At 43.7% G+C, this 12,954-nt stretch overlaps 1 protein-coding gene across 4 annotated transcripts in view; it reads left to right on the top strand.

Annotated features, from left to right (window-relative positions):
• The window catches only part of LOC144609075 (A-kinase anchor protein 13-like), a 452,410-nt gene that overhangs the window by 39,814 nt on the left and 399,642 nt on the right, over positions 1 to 12,954 (top strand). For 3 of the 4 annotated variants that reach the window (XM_078427427.1, XM_078427426.1, XM_078427425.1), the window contains exon 2: positions 1,969 to 2,022. The exons of the other annotated variant lie outside the window; for it this stretch is intronic. The gene's annotated coding sequence lies outside the window, so the exon portion shown is untranslated. The remainder of the gene's footprint in view (positions 1 to 1,968; positions 2,023 to 12,954) is intronic. 4 annotated transcript variants of the gene reach the window in all.

The raw sequence follows: 12,954 nt of genomic DNA, 5'->3' as shown, positions 1-12,954 counted from the left end.
ATCTTATCGAAACGTATAAGATTATTAAGGGTTTGGACACGTTAGAGGCAGGAAACGTGTTCCCAATGTTGGGGGAGTCCAGAACCAGGGGCCACAGTTTAAGAATAAGGGGTAGGCCATTTAGAACTGAGATGAGGAAAAACTTTTTCAGTCAGAGAGTTGTGAATCTGTGGAATTCTCTGCCTCAGAAGGCAGTGGAGGCCAATTCTCTGAATGCATTCAAGAGAGAGCTAGATAGAGCTCTTAAGGATAGTGGAGTCAGGGGGTATGGGGAGAAGGCAGGAGCGGGGTACTGATTGAGAATGATCAGCCATGATCACATTGAATGGCGGTTCTGGCTCGAAGGGCCGAATGGCCTCCTCCTGCACCTATTGTCTATTGTCTTTTGTCTATTGTCTAAGTTATAAATCGAGCAAGTTCTGCTGCCGTTGAGCAGATTGCCCCAACCTTCAGCGCTCTTGAGAGGACCCTGCACTAATGCTGGAGCTGCAGTGGAACTGATCCCACACTCTTGAGGGTTGCTGCCATAGTAACATTTAATTGCAAGGTGGTGTCTCTGATGTGCATTGTTGATCCAGAGGTAATTGGTGAAGTCAAATTGGGCTCTGATTTCCCACGTAAATTAAAATGTGGGATCAGTTGCCCCAGCTTGCAAAACCAATTTTCTTATGGGGCCTCATTTCCCTGTGGTTATTGGGAAGTTAAGCAGAGGAACTTTTCTGAATTCCTGCCTGCTTGGTTTATTGTCCCGTGCACCGAGGTACAGTGAAAAGCTTTTTGTTGCGTGTTAGCCGGTCAACGGAAAGACTATACGTGATTGCAATCGGGCTATCCATAGTGTACAGATACATGACATAGTGCAAAATGAAGTCCAGCAAAATAAAGTCCCGATTTAAAGATGGTCCAGGCATCTCCTATAAGGTAGATCGTAGCACAGGACCATTCTCTAGTTGGTGATAGGATGGTTCACTTGCCTGATAATAGCCGGGAAGAAGCTGTCCCTGAATCTGGAGATGTGTATTTTTACTCTTCTGTACCTCTTGCCTAATGGGAGAGAGGAGAAGAGGGAGTGACCGGGTGAGACTTGTCCTTCATTATGCTGGTGGCCTTGCCGAGGCAGTGTGAAATGTAAATGGAGTCAATGGCAGAGAGGTTGGTTTGTGTGATGGTCTGGGCTATGTCCACAATTCTCTGCAATTTCTTGCGGTCATGGATGGAACTGTTCCCAAACGGATGGATCCTGATAAAATTATTTCTCTGGGTTGGTTGACTGATACTCTTCAGTTGGCAGTTCTCCTGCACGGTCCAATTGTTCCTCCTAATACATCGGAGATGGAAGGAAGTGCAGATGCTGGAATCTTGATTAAATAACAAAGCTCTGGAGGAATTCAGTGGGCCGTGCAGCTTCTGTGGAGGGTACGGATATGCGAGATTTTAGGTCTGGACCCTTCAGTCCGATCAGCTTCTTGCGTATGGCGTGCACAGCCTAAAGTTGTAGGTCAATGGTAGACATCTAGGCCAGGGTGGCATCAGTAGCTGGGTGGATGGCTTTGATGCCACCATGGAAAAGCCTCAATGAGCAGTCATTCATGATGTGCGGGATGGTCTGGTCTGGATATCTGCAGTCGCAAGCAGGGCTATCCATTCAATTGCCTATCCATTCAATTTACAGATGCTCCCAGCTCTGTTAGGTTACTCCAGCACTTTGTGTTTCCCTCTGAAGTTTTGTGTTTCCCTCTGAAGTTTTGTGTTTCCCAGTGTTTGTTCAAACCGATGGAGGTGGCCTTGAATTTTTAACAGCTGTCCATAACTATTGAGATAAAGGGCTAGGTATTTTGATCCTTTTCATCCAGCCTCCTTGTTTTTCACCCACCCTCATCACCATTACCTGCAGATTCGGAGTTTGTCTTTATGGGGACTCTGGTCATTTTGCTTTGACATCTCAATTTGAATTTTTGTCTTTTCCAGATTACTGTGGACTTTGGAAGAAAAACATCATCTGACTGGTGATTTTTCCATTGGGTAAGTTTGCCATAAATTGTGTTTAAACTAACCACCTTCCTCTTTCCTTTTCTAAATAATTAGCTGTGAACTCTGTGCATTATGTGCTCTTGGTCGATGTGACTTCCTTGCACACATCAAGTGTTTGGTCTTGGATGCTCTTGTCTTGGTCCATGTTGTGAGGATAAGCCGTAGCTATTGTTTGGAAGGAGCTGTTATCGGTTTCAGTTTTGTTTATTGTCACGTGCTCTCCCTTTCTACCCATGAAGACCCCTCTGGATTCTGTTTCAATCCAGTCCCCTTCATGCTCAAGGGCAGTGGAAATAAGCCTCGCGTTAGATAGACGTACAACGAGATCTGGGTGTCCTAGTGCATCAGTCACTGAAAGGAGGCATGCAGGTACAGCAAGCAGTGAAGAAAGCCAATGGAATGTTGGCCTTCATAACAAGAGGAGTTGAGTATAGGAGCAAAGAGGTCCTTCTGCAGTTGTACAGGGCCCTAGTGAGACCGCACCTGGAGTACTGTGTGCAGTTTTGGTCTCCAAATTTGAGGAAGGATATTCTTGCTATTGAGGGTGTGCAGCGTAGGTTTACTAGGTTAATTCCCGGAATGGCGGGACTATCATATGTTGAAAGACTGGAGCGACTAGGCTTGTATACACTGGAATTTAGAAGGATGAGAGGAGATCTTATCGAAACGTATAAGTTTATTAAGGGGTTGGACACGTTAGAGGCAGGAAACATGTTCCCAATGTTGGGGAGTCCAGAACAAGAGGCCACAGTTTAAGAATAAGGGGTAGGCCATTTAGAACTGAGATGAGGAAAAACTTTTTCAGTCAGAGAGTTGTGAATCTGTGGAATTCTCTGCCTCAGAAGGCCATGGAGGCCAATTCTCTGAATGCATTCAAGAGAGAGCTGGATGGAGCTCTTAAGGATAGCGGAGTCAGGGGGTATGGGGAGAAGGCAGGAACGGGGTACTGATTGAGAATGATCAGCCATGATCACGTTGAATGGCGGTGCTGGCTCGAAGGGCCGAATGGCCTCCTCCTGCACCTATCGTCTATAACAATCCTCTCATTACAGCTATTATTTCAGCAAACCTCATCTGAGCTGCGCCCATTGCATCAACCTCCTTCCGTAAATAAGGAGACTGATGATGTACACAATGCTCTCGATGTGGTCTTGTCAACTGAAGCCGAACCCCTCCATTTGTTTTGCATTCTGCTTTGGGGGAAATATGTGTGCAGTGGGTCAGGATGGAGGGGCTGCGGAGGGAAGGGGAATAGGGTGTTGGGGGGTATTGAATTCAGCGTGGTGTCATTTGGGGTGAGACTACCCAAGTGGAATATGGAGTGCTGTGCTTTCAGTTTTGATGTCCCTGTACTGGCCTCTCTCCACAAAGATGAAGGAACTGATTTGTTAAATTTTGTTCTATGATTCTGTTTATGCTGGTGCAGAACTTGCACCGAACATTTTGCATGAAATTTAGGGAAAGGGTTATGATGAATTTCATCTGTAATAGGAGCAAATTTAGGCCATTCGGCCCATCAAGTCTACTCTGCCATTCAATCACGGCTGATCTATCTTTCCCTCTCAACCCCATTCTCTTGCCTTCTCCTCAAAACCCCTGACACCACGCTAATCAAGAATCTGTTAATCTCCGCTTTAACAATGCCCAATAACTCGGCCTCCACATCCGTCTGAGGCAATAAATTCCACAGATTCACCACCCTGTCTTTGAGTTTGCTGCCTTGCCAGCGTTATGCAGCCAAATGATGATGTGAGATTAGCTTGCACCTCCTTGCACTTGCTCCACTATTAATCCTCTCTGATAAATATGGAACATGCTGAATATGTTCAGCAGATCAGGCAGCATCTGTGGAAAGGAAAACACTTGTCGTTTAGGGTCTGGAACCCTTTCTCAGAACTGGGAAAGAGGAAAAACAAATTAGTTTCCACTTTAAAAATCCGTCAAGGGATTACGTCCAGCAATTATTGCTTCAAAATATCTGCTGGAGTTGTCAGCATACCAGACATTTGTCACAACCACTTTGTCTCTTTCTGACAAAACATGGGCTAAAAAGACGGCTGGATGTCTCTCGATTGGCTGTTAGGAGGATGGATGTGGTCTGGGCTCTGCACTGTTTGACAATCGGCATAGCTGGTGGAAACATCGTGGTTGATTGTGGCGGGGAAATGATCGAAGGATGTACCTGTGCAGCAGAAATTGAGTTGTGTCCCTCGAGCTGTGTTGCATGTCTCTGTACTTTTGTAAAATTCTTGCATTGTGTTAAACTCCTGAAAAAGTCGCACCTGGTAAATATCAATTCTGGATGGGGACCAAATTGCATTTTTGGTTTTCTTTTAGGGCGGAGTTCTTCACTAATTGATTTTTGTTTAGTCTGCATTTGTGGAGTTTATCAGTTAGTGGTGAGATGCTGTGTAGAGCTTCCTCAGTAATTCTTCCAGTGGAGCGTTTATCCTCCTGCAGCACACTTGTCTATTGAATTCTGTTGGGATGCAACTCTAAGGTTTGTCAACTGATAAAGATTTCCTACATTTTCTAGTTGCCTGAGCGTTGTACGAATTAAGATGATTGTTTACTATTCTAATGGGTATGAAATGGTGTGTCGATTAACTGAGGTATGGATTAATGTACTGGTGCAAGAGGTGTTGGAATGAGGTTAGAGAAGGTTTAAAGGGTATTATATTGTCACGTGTACCAATTAAGGTACAGTGAAACTCGATTTAGAGGGGATGTTCACTTGATACCTCTGTACATCTTTTCTTAACACTTATCTTTTTTAATCTGCGCTGGCTTTGCATTTACGAACATTTTATCCACGCACCACAATACTGTTAAAACAAGGTTGTCCGTCCGCCCCCCCCCCCCCCCCCCCGTAGCCTCCAGCCTTATCGGTTCCCAGCCCCCCCTTTTTACCTTCTCCTCAAATTCCATAAGCAGACCTGCCTTGGCCGAACCATCGTTTCTGCCTGCTCCTGCCCCACTGGAATAATTTCTACAAACATTGATTCCATCCTATTCCCCCCCTCATCCAATCCCTTCCCACCTATGTCCAAGACATAAAGGTTCTGAGAAAGTGTCCCGACCTGAAACATCACCTGTTCCTTCTCTCCAGAGATGCTGCCTGACCCGCTGAGTTACTCCAGCACTCTGTGTCTATCTCTGGCATAAACCAGGGCCTGCAGCTCCTTCCTACCCAACAATATCTCGTAGTCAGCTTTTTCTTCTCTTTTAACTGATTTCAAGGTGCTAATATGGTTTGTTTTTTACTGTGTTGATACAAGAGACAGTAATAAACCAAAATGTAGTTTAGATGTAGGCGGGTAATTGGCTTTTTGTGGATTTAGAACATGGTACAGCACAGAAACAGCCCTTTGGGCCCACAATGTCCGTGCCAAACATGATGGCAAATTAATCTGATCTCTACTGCCTGCGCATGATCCACATCTCTCCATTCTCTGCATATCCATGAGTCTATCTAATAACCTCTTAAATCCCACCACCATATCTGTCAACACCACCCCTGGCGACGTGTTCCAGGCACCCACCTCACACACAATCGTGGAGCTGGAGGAGGTCAGAGATGGGGAGATTTGAAATAAGGATGAGAATTTTAAACAGCAATGTGTTATTGGATAGGGAGCAAACTGTTTAATTAATATCTGCTGCTTAATTGAATGCTGGCAGTCATTTTAATTGCTTGAAATAACTCTCTGAACAAGAGAATGGTTAATCTGTGCACCACGATTTATCTGCCATGCATCAGTCCCAGTTGTCTGAGAGTCGAGAGCTGCTAAATGATGGCCTTTGTGATGCACATTTTGTCTCTTTATTGGGAAATAAAGCACCCTTGGGCTTTCAAAGCTAAAATATAACATGTCAAGTCAAGTGATTGAAGGCAGAGATTCTCCAGTCTCAGTTCCAAGGTACGAAACCTTCAGATGTGTTTAATGACAAAGAGCTTTAGTTTGACAAATTCAGTAAACTTCCTGCTGTAGTTTAAACTATATTTCTTTGTTTGCGCCAATAAGACGCACAGAAATATAGACGGGCCCTTTAGTTGAGGTCACGCCGGTTGTGAAATAGTTAGTTACTGCACTTCAAGGGAGACAAGTTGCCCCCTCTTGCCATTGTTAAGTCTTCCGTGACATGAAGCAGTTGGAAATGTATGATTTGACATGCGTGAGTAATTGAAGCCTCTGGTGGGTTACATGCAGTAATATCTGTCATGATTGAACACCCCTTTTAAAATGAAACCTTTTAGAACAGAAGACTACGGAGCAATAAAGAGTGAAAATGTACTGCCCAGCAAGTCTCTTTCCACACTGACCCACCCCCATCTTCACCACATCTATGATTCAGGCAGTGCAATATTGTTCGACGTAAAGATGTTTGAAAATACTTTGTCACTGGCATTGTTTGATCATCAAAGAATATTGAGCCTTGTAAAGAGAAAAGAGGCACTTGCAATGGCTTTGGGGGTGACTGGTTGAGGAAGGGTGAGAAAGTGGTGAGAGTGAGGAATATAAAGAATTGAAGGGATGGTATGTTTCTGAAAGCGGGGAAAAGTCGCAATTATTGGACGTTCGTGTTTAAATATATATCCTGTTATATTGCATTTCACCAAGTAGCTTTTGTTTTGGTGGCATTTCCATGATAATTATGGAACTGTCATGAATTATAAATCTCTGCAGCCTTGGTATTGCTCCCCTACACCTGGGTCATAGTTAGACCAGGCTTGGCCTCTGCTGGCTGCTCGCAAGAAACTTCATGGCCATCCTTCTACCTCAAGGAAATTTGTCCCAGTCGCTATCTCCATCCCGGTTACTATGTGGAACGAAACAAGAGGTGTACAAAATCACAAGGAATAGATCGGGTAAACGCAGAGTCTCTTGCCCAGCGTAGGAGAATTGAGAACCATAGGTTTAAGGTGAGGGGGGAAAAGATTTAAAAGGAATCTGAAGGGTAGCTTTTTTACACAAATGGTGGTGGGTACATGGAACCAGCTGCTGGAGGATGTAGTTGAGGCAGGTACTATTGCAACATTTAAGAAACATTTAGACCGATACATGGCCGATACATTTGGGCGGCACGGTAGCGCAGCGGTAGAGTTGCTGCTTTACAGCGAATGCAGCGCCGGAGACTCAGGTTCGATCCTGACTACGGGTGCTGCACTGTAAGGAGTTTGTACGTTCTCCCCGTGACCTGCGTGGGTTTTCTCCGAGATCTTCGGTTTCCTCCCACACTCCAAAGACGTACAGGTATGTAGGTTAATTGGCTGGGTAAAATGTAAAAATTGTCCCTAGTGGGTGTAGGATAGTGTTAATGTACGGGGATCACTGGGCGGCACGGACTTGGAGGGCCGAAAAGGCCTGTTTCCGGCTGTATATATATGATATGGGTAGGGTAGGTTTAGAGGGATATGGGCCAAACACAGGCAGATTGGGACATGTTGGTCGGTTTGGGCAAGTTGGGCTGAAGAGCCTGTATCCACTCTATATGACTCTGACTCTAAGATTATTTGGAACCTTGGTATCATATTTGACCCCTAAGTCGACTTTTAGACTTCTAATCTGTGCAACATTGCCTGATTCTGTCTCTGTTCAGCGTCTGAAATCTTTAATCACATCTTTATTTCTAGTGTTGATAATACCAACACACACTTGCTTTTACTCTCTTTAAAAATAAAACTGAGTTTATCCAAAATGTTGCTGTTCACATCCACCAAGTTTTGTTGTCCTTTTAACCCACGCTTGCTGGTTTAGGCAGGTTCCAGTTAGACAAAATCATGAGTTTAAAATTCTTTTTTTTTCAAATGGCACATGGCCGTCCTTGAATCCATCAGGTCTCTAGATCAAGGACCTGGTGTATCTGGGCGTTTCCAGCTCCACTTCCAGCCAATTTCAAATTGATTCTCGTGTCAAGTGTATGGTAAGCTGCAGGTGCAATGAAAAACTTTGCTTGCATCAGCGTCACAGGCCCACGCACAAAACAAGACGTGAATCTCACACAATTTCTAAATGTAGGTAGACTGCAAAAAAAAGACATTACTACATTAATGTAATTGGAAAATAAAATTCCGAAGAAGGGCAAGAAGTGTAGGAAAATAACTGCAGATGCTGGTACAAATCGAAGGTATTTATTCACAAAATGCTGGAGTAACTCAGCAGGTCAGGCAGCATCTCAGGAGAGAAGGAATGAACTTCAAAGTAGATATACCTTGAGGAGAAATCGCAGTGGAGCAACAGGTAGTGTAGGAAAATAACTGCAGATGCTGGTACAAATCGGAGGTATCACAAAATGCTGGAGTAACTCAGCAGGTCAGGCAGCATCTCAGGAGAGAAGGAATGGGTGAAGTTTGAAGAAGGGTCTCGACCCGAAACATCACCCATTCCTTCTCTCCTGAGATGCTGCCTGACCTGCTGAGTTACTCCAGCATTTTGTGATACCAAAGAAGGGCAAGAGGTGGACCATAGTATTCCATTGTCGAGGTAGGATTACGTCGTGCAGGTTAGTTATAAGAACATTATGGTTGTAGGAAAGTAGCTGTTTCTAAACCTAGCTTAGAACAGGGAGTGCTGGAGTAACTCAACGGGTCAGGCAGCATTTCTGGAGGACATGGATAGGTGATGTTTCAGGTCTGGACTCTTCTTCAGACTGTTCCTGAACATGGTTGTGTGGGACCTTGGGCTTCTGTACGTTCTGCCTAATAGCAACAGTAAGAAGAGGGCTTCTTAATGATGAATGCTATACTCTTGAGGCAGCACATCATTGATGCTTTTGATGCAGAAGAGGGCTTAGCATGTGATGGACCAGGCAGCATCTACCACTCAAGATAGACATAAATGTTGGAGTAACTCAGCAGGTCAGACAACATCTCTGGAGAAAAGGAATAGGTGACGTTTTGGGTCGAGAGACATTGATGGTGACATAGAGAGCTATTGTACAAATAAATGAAAGATATGCAAAAAAAGTGGTGATGAGGAAGGAAACAGGCCATTGTTAGCTGTGGACTCCATAAAAACGAGTTACAGATGATGAGACTCAAGACAACTTGGAAGCTAGTACACTGTCTTGGGAAGGGGAGGGACAGAGAGAGAGAGAGAGAGAGGGGATGCAAGGGTTACTTAAATTAGAGAAATCAATGTTCATACCGCTGGGCTGTAAGCTGCCCAAGCGAAATATGAGGTGCTGTTCCTTCAATTTGCATTTGGCCTCGCTCTGTTAATGAAAGAGACCCAGGACAGAATGGTCAGTGTGAGTGTGGGAAGGGGAATAAAAGTGTTTATCACTCTCCACCCTCATGCTTTCCTAAGCATTGGAAATGCCACACTAGGCCATGATGCAACCGGTCAGGATACTTTCTAAAGTGTGCAGGAATGAACTGCAGATGCTGGTTTATACCAAAGATGGACTCAAAGTGCTGGAGTAACTCCGCAGGTCAGGCAGCATCTCTGGAGAAAAAAGGGTGACTCTTTGCGTCGGAAGTCTTCTTCAGACTCTCGAGTCTACTTTCTAAAGTGTACCTGTAGAAGTTTGGGTCTTCAGAAACACACCAAATCTCTTGAGAAAGTGAGGAAGTAGGAGTACTGGTGTGCCCTCGTCATGATTACATCTGTGCTCTTAATCATCTCTGACTTTATTCAGCCCAGTGATCATGGTTGTATGAGCCTTGCCATCTCCTTTACATATTTTGGTGTGTGAGTTGCTGCAAGCAAGAATTTCATTGTTCTATCTGGGACATATGACAATAAAATATTCACGACTCTTGACTCCTTTGAAGCTGCTGCTTAATAGCAGCTCTTTATGCAAGCTTGTGGACATCCATTATCTTTATTTTTATTATTTAATAATGCACCCCTCTGCTTGTAACGTCCATGTGAAAAAAAATCCCATGGTGCAAGCTGTAAAAGGTGCAAGGAGTTCAACAGATGTCTTGCCAACATTCTGCTTTTAGTCAACATTGCCACAGATGATTAATTGGTGACTCCCTACTTTCCCTTTTGTGGGACCTTTGTGTGCAAGCAAGCAATAATATTTACCTGTTTAACCATGATAGTACTCTGTAGTTCATTGTACACTGAGATGTTGACAGAATGATAAGATACTGTAAATGCATAGTGTATTTGGAATCGGCTCCACCTGTTTAAAGGCAGTAATAGGCTTTCCTTTGAGTATCATGACCCAGTTCATTTGTACCCATAAGAGGCTTACAAAACCAGTGCCAAATTTGGCACAAAGAAAAATTGGACAATTGATTTCTAAAAGCAGTAGAAGGCACGTTAGAATGTAAGAACTTTATTTCTTCTCTTGTCATTTTCTTGACCTAAAAAAAATTGGACTATTTTAGTGTTGAGAGTTTGCTTTTAAGGATTTGAGGATTTCTGGTGGTTTGTTTGTATTTATTTGGAGAAGCAAATGGCCTGAGCAATTAAGTACTCTATTTCTCAGGACTGAACTGCCGAAAGTGATGTTCTACATATAAACGGCACCATTCATTCCCTGAAACCATTTATGTACAAGGAAACCAGCCTGTAAATTATGTAAAGTGGAAGTTGGTCTGAAAATAGTGCACTTTTTATTCCAGTCTAATTGCTCACTTCCTTAAGTCCAGTTTTATTCCCTTGCCAACTGAGCACCCGACCACATGTATGTGCTTGTCTCCCTCAAAATATGGTAGTCGGTAGCAGACAAAAGCCCATGGATTTCCCTGATCTTTGATTATAGGCAAATAAAGAATTTCCTCCTAATTCTTTTCACCCCTTATTTTCTTGCCTTGAATGTTGATGTTGAGATTTAATGCAATTACAGCAGAGAAAGAGTTAATTGAGGTATTATGTCAAAACTTTCCTCAGCAAAAACTTTCTTACAGTGATCTCATTTCCATGCCCGTGCTCTTATCATTTTGTGTTCTCCATTTTCCTTTTAAAAAAAAAAAATCTCATAATCTTTGCTTCAAAAGCCATTTGAGCCAATGTATTCTGTACTTCTAACGCATCTGTGTGGGAGGGATTCCTCTAATTTCTCTTTTCAAATGTTCCGATAATTATGAGACGATGGCTCCTGTTACTAATTCATCAACCAGCTGGCACAATCTTTCACTAACTACTCTCTCAAAACGATTATGTTAAACATCTGTTGGATTTCTCCTTGAACTTCTCTCTTCCGGTGGCAAGAAGCAAGGAGCAATTTTCTCCTTGTGCTTTTGTGACGCTGAGTAGGGGGATCGTAAATTCTTTCTTGGATTGCAATATCCCGGGTATGAAACCTTCTGAACTGTATACTATCCTACTGTGGTTCAACTAATGACACAAATAAAATCAAATCTGGTAGTATACGTATCCTGTTTGCCTTTTGCCTTCCCAGCTGTGTCTTATAAATATTTGTGCAGCTAAACCTCCTGGATCCCACTTTCCCTCTGTTCGCATTAAGCAGGTGCTGGCTATGGTCCAGGTGGCAGTCCTTTGAAATCTTAACCTGTGCTTGCAAGGCGGGACGATGTCGCTGGGTTTGAGGTGGCATCGCTGGCCAAAAGTGATTGTCTATCTTCACGGTGGCACCCCTTTATCTAATTCTGACTACCATCACTGTCACACTTCCTCAGTGTACATGTTCATGGTCAGGCAGCTGTGGCCGTGACTGCACCCAATTTACCACCCCCATCCACTGTAATTTCATTTCTAACTCTCTCCCATTCTGTTCCCGTCGTCTGTATTATTTCAGCACTGAGGAGCCATTGTGTTCGCTCCTTCATACTTAACCACAATAATTGCCAGATTTAAGGCAGCGCTATTTTCATTTTCACACCAGAATACAACATTTTGGGGAAAGCCACGTTGCAAGACTAGAATTTGTCTCAATCGCCTGTTCACAGCACAATTGGTGAGAATCATCATTGGAGACCTTTGAGCTATCTTTAATCCAACTTCAATGTTAGATCTTGCATTGTATGTTGTCCGCTTAACCTTTATCTCTGCACTATGTGTACATTGTTTGTATTCATGTACAGTCTTTTATTTGACTGGATAGCACGCAAACAAAAGCCATTCACTGTACCTTGGTGCACATGACAATAAACTAAACCTAAACTATTGATGAAGCTTTGTTTTCTCTCCTCCCCCACCTCTCTCCTCCCCCCACCTCTCTCCTCCCCCCACCTCTCTCCTCCCCCCACCTCTCTCCTCCCCCCACCTCTCTCCTCCCCCCACCTCTCTCCTCCCCCCACCTCTCTCCTCCCCCCACCTCCCTCCTCCCCCCACCTCCCTCCTCCCCCCACCTCCCGGTGTGTGTGATCAGAGGCAATTTACAAACTGCTTGACCATGACTTCACATCAATCACAGCTGTCTCGTTCACGGTGTTATTGTGTTGATTGGTGCTAATTAATAATCCATTGAACTCAATTTTTTTCCATTGACACCATGTCCTGTTCTTTAAATTATAATGCGTTTTGGAGAAGTTTGCAGTGCCCTACTCTATTCTGCAGTTTCCAGATGCCCTGTGGCAGCTTTGTATTAAGGGTTTCCTTTCCTTCCCCTCCTGCTGAGTGTGCCTTATGTATTCTAGCTTACCTGCTGTTATAAGAGTGGAGGTTTTCAAAGTGGTGCCAAGAAAAGCTGCCCCATTAGAGGGGCTCTTAAGTGCAGTCCCTTGACACGACCTGATAATGCTAATGGCTGCTTAAACACAAATGTGCTGGAAATGCACAGCAGGTAGAATTGCTTTGGAGAGGAAGATAGTTAGGATTTCATGCTGGGACCCTTCTGCAAGAAGGCTTTTTAATGAAGGATGTCGACATGCAGTGCTGGTTCCGATGTTAATTGATTGCTGCACTTATTTTATATTTCCAACATTTTTTTAAAAACCAGTTCGTAAATCCATTTGACTTTCATGGTTTCTCTGTAAGCAATTGAATAACCTAATTGTTGACG

The sequence above is a fragment of the Rhinoraja longicauda genome, chromosome 33 (assembly GCF_053455715.1).
Source record: "Rhinoraja longicauda isolate Sanriku21f chromosome 33, sRhiLon1.1, whole genome shotgun sequence".
Lineage (NCBI taxonomy): Eukaryota > Metazoa > Chordata > Chondrichthyes > Rajiformes > Arhynchobatidae > Rhinoraja > Rhinoraja longicauda.
The sequence above is the reverse complement of the archived record's forward strand: the minus strand, read 5'-3'. Positions and strand labels throughout refer to the sequence as shown.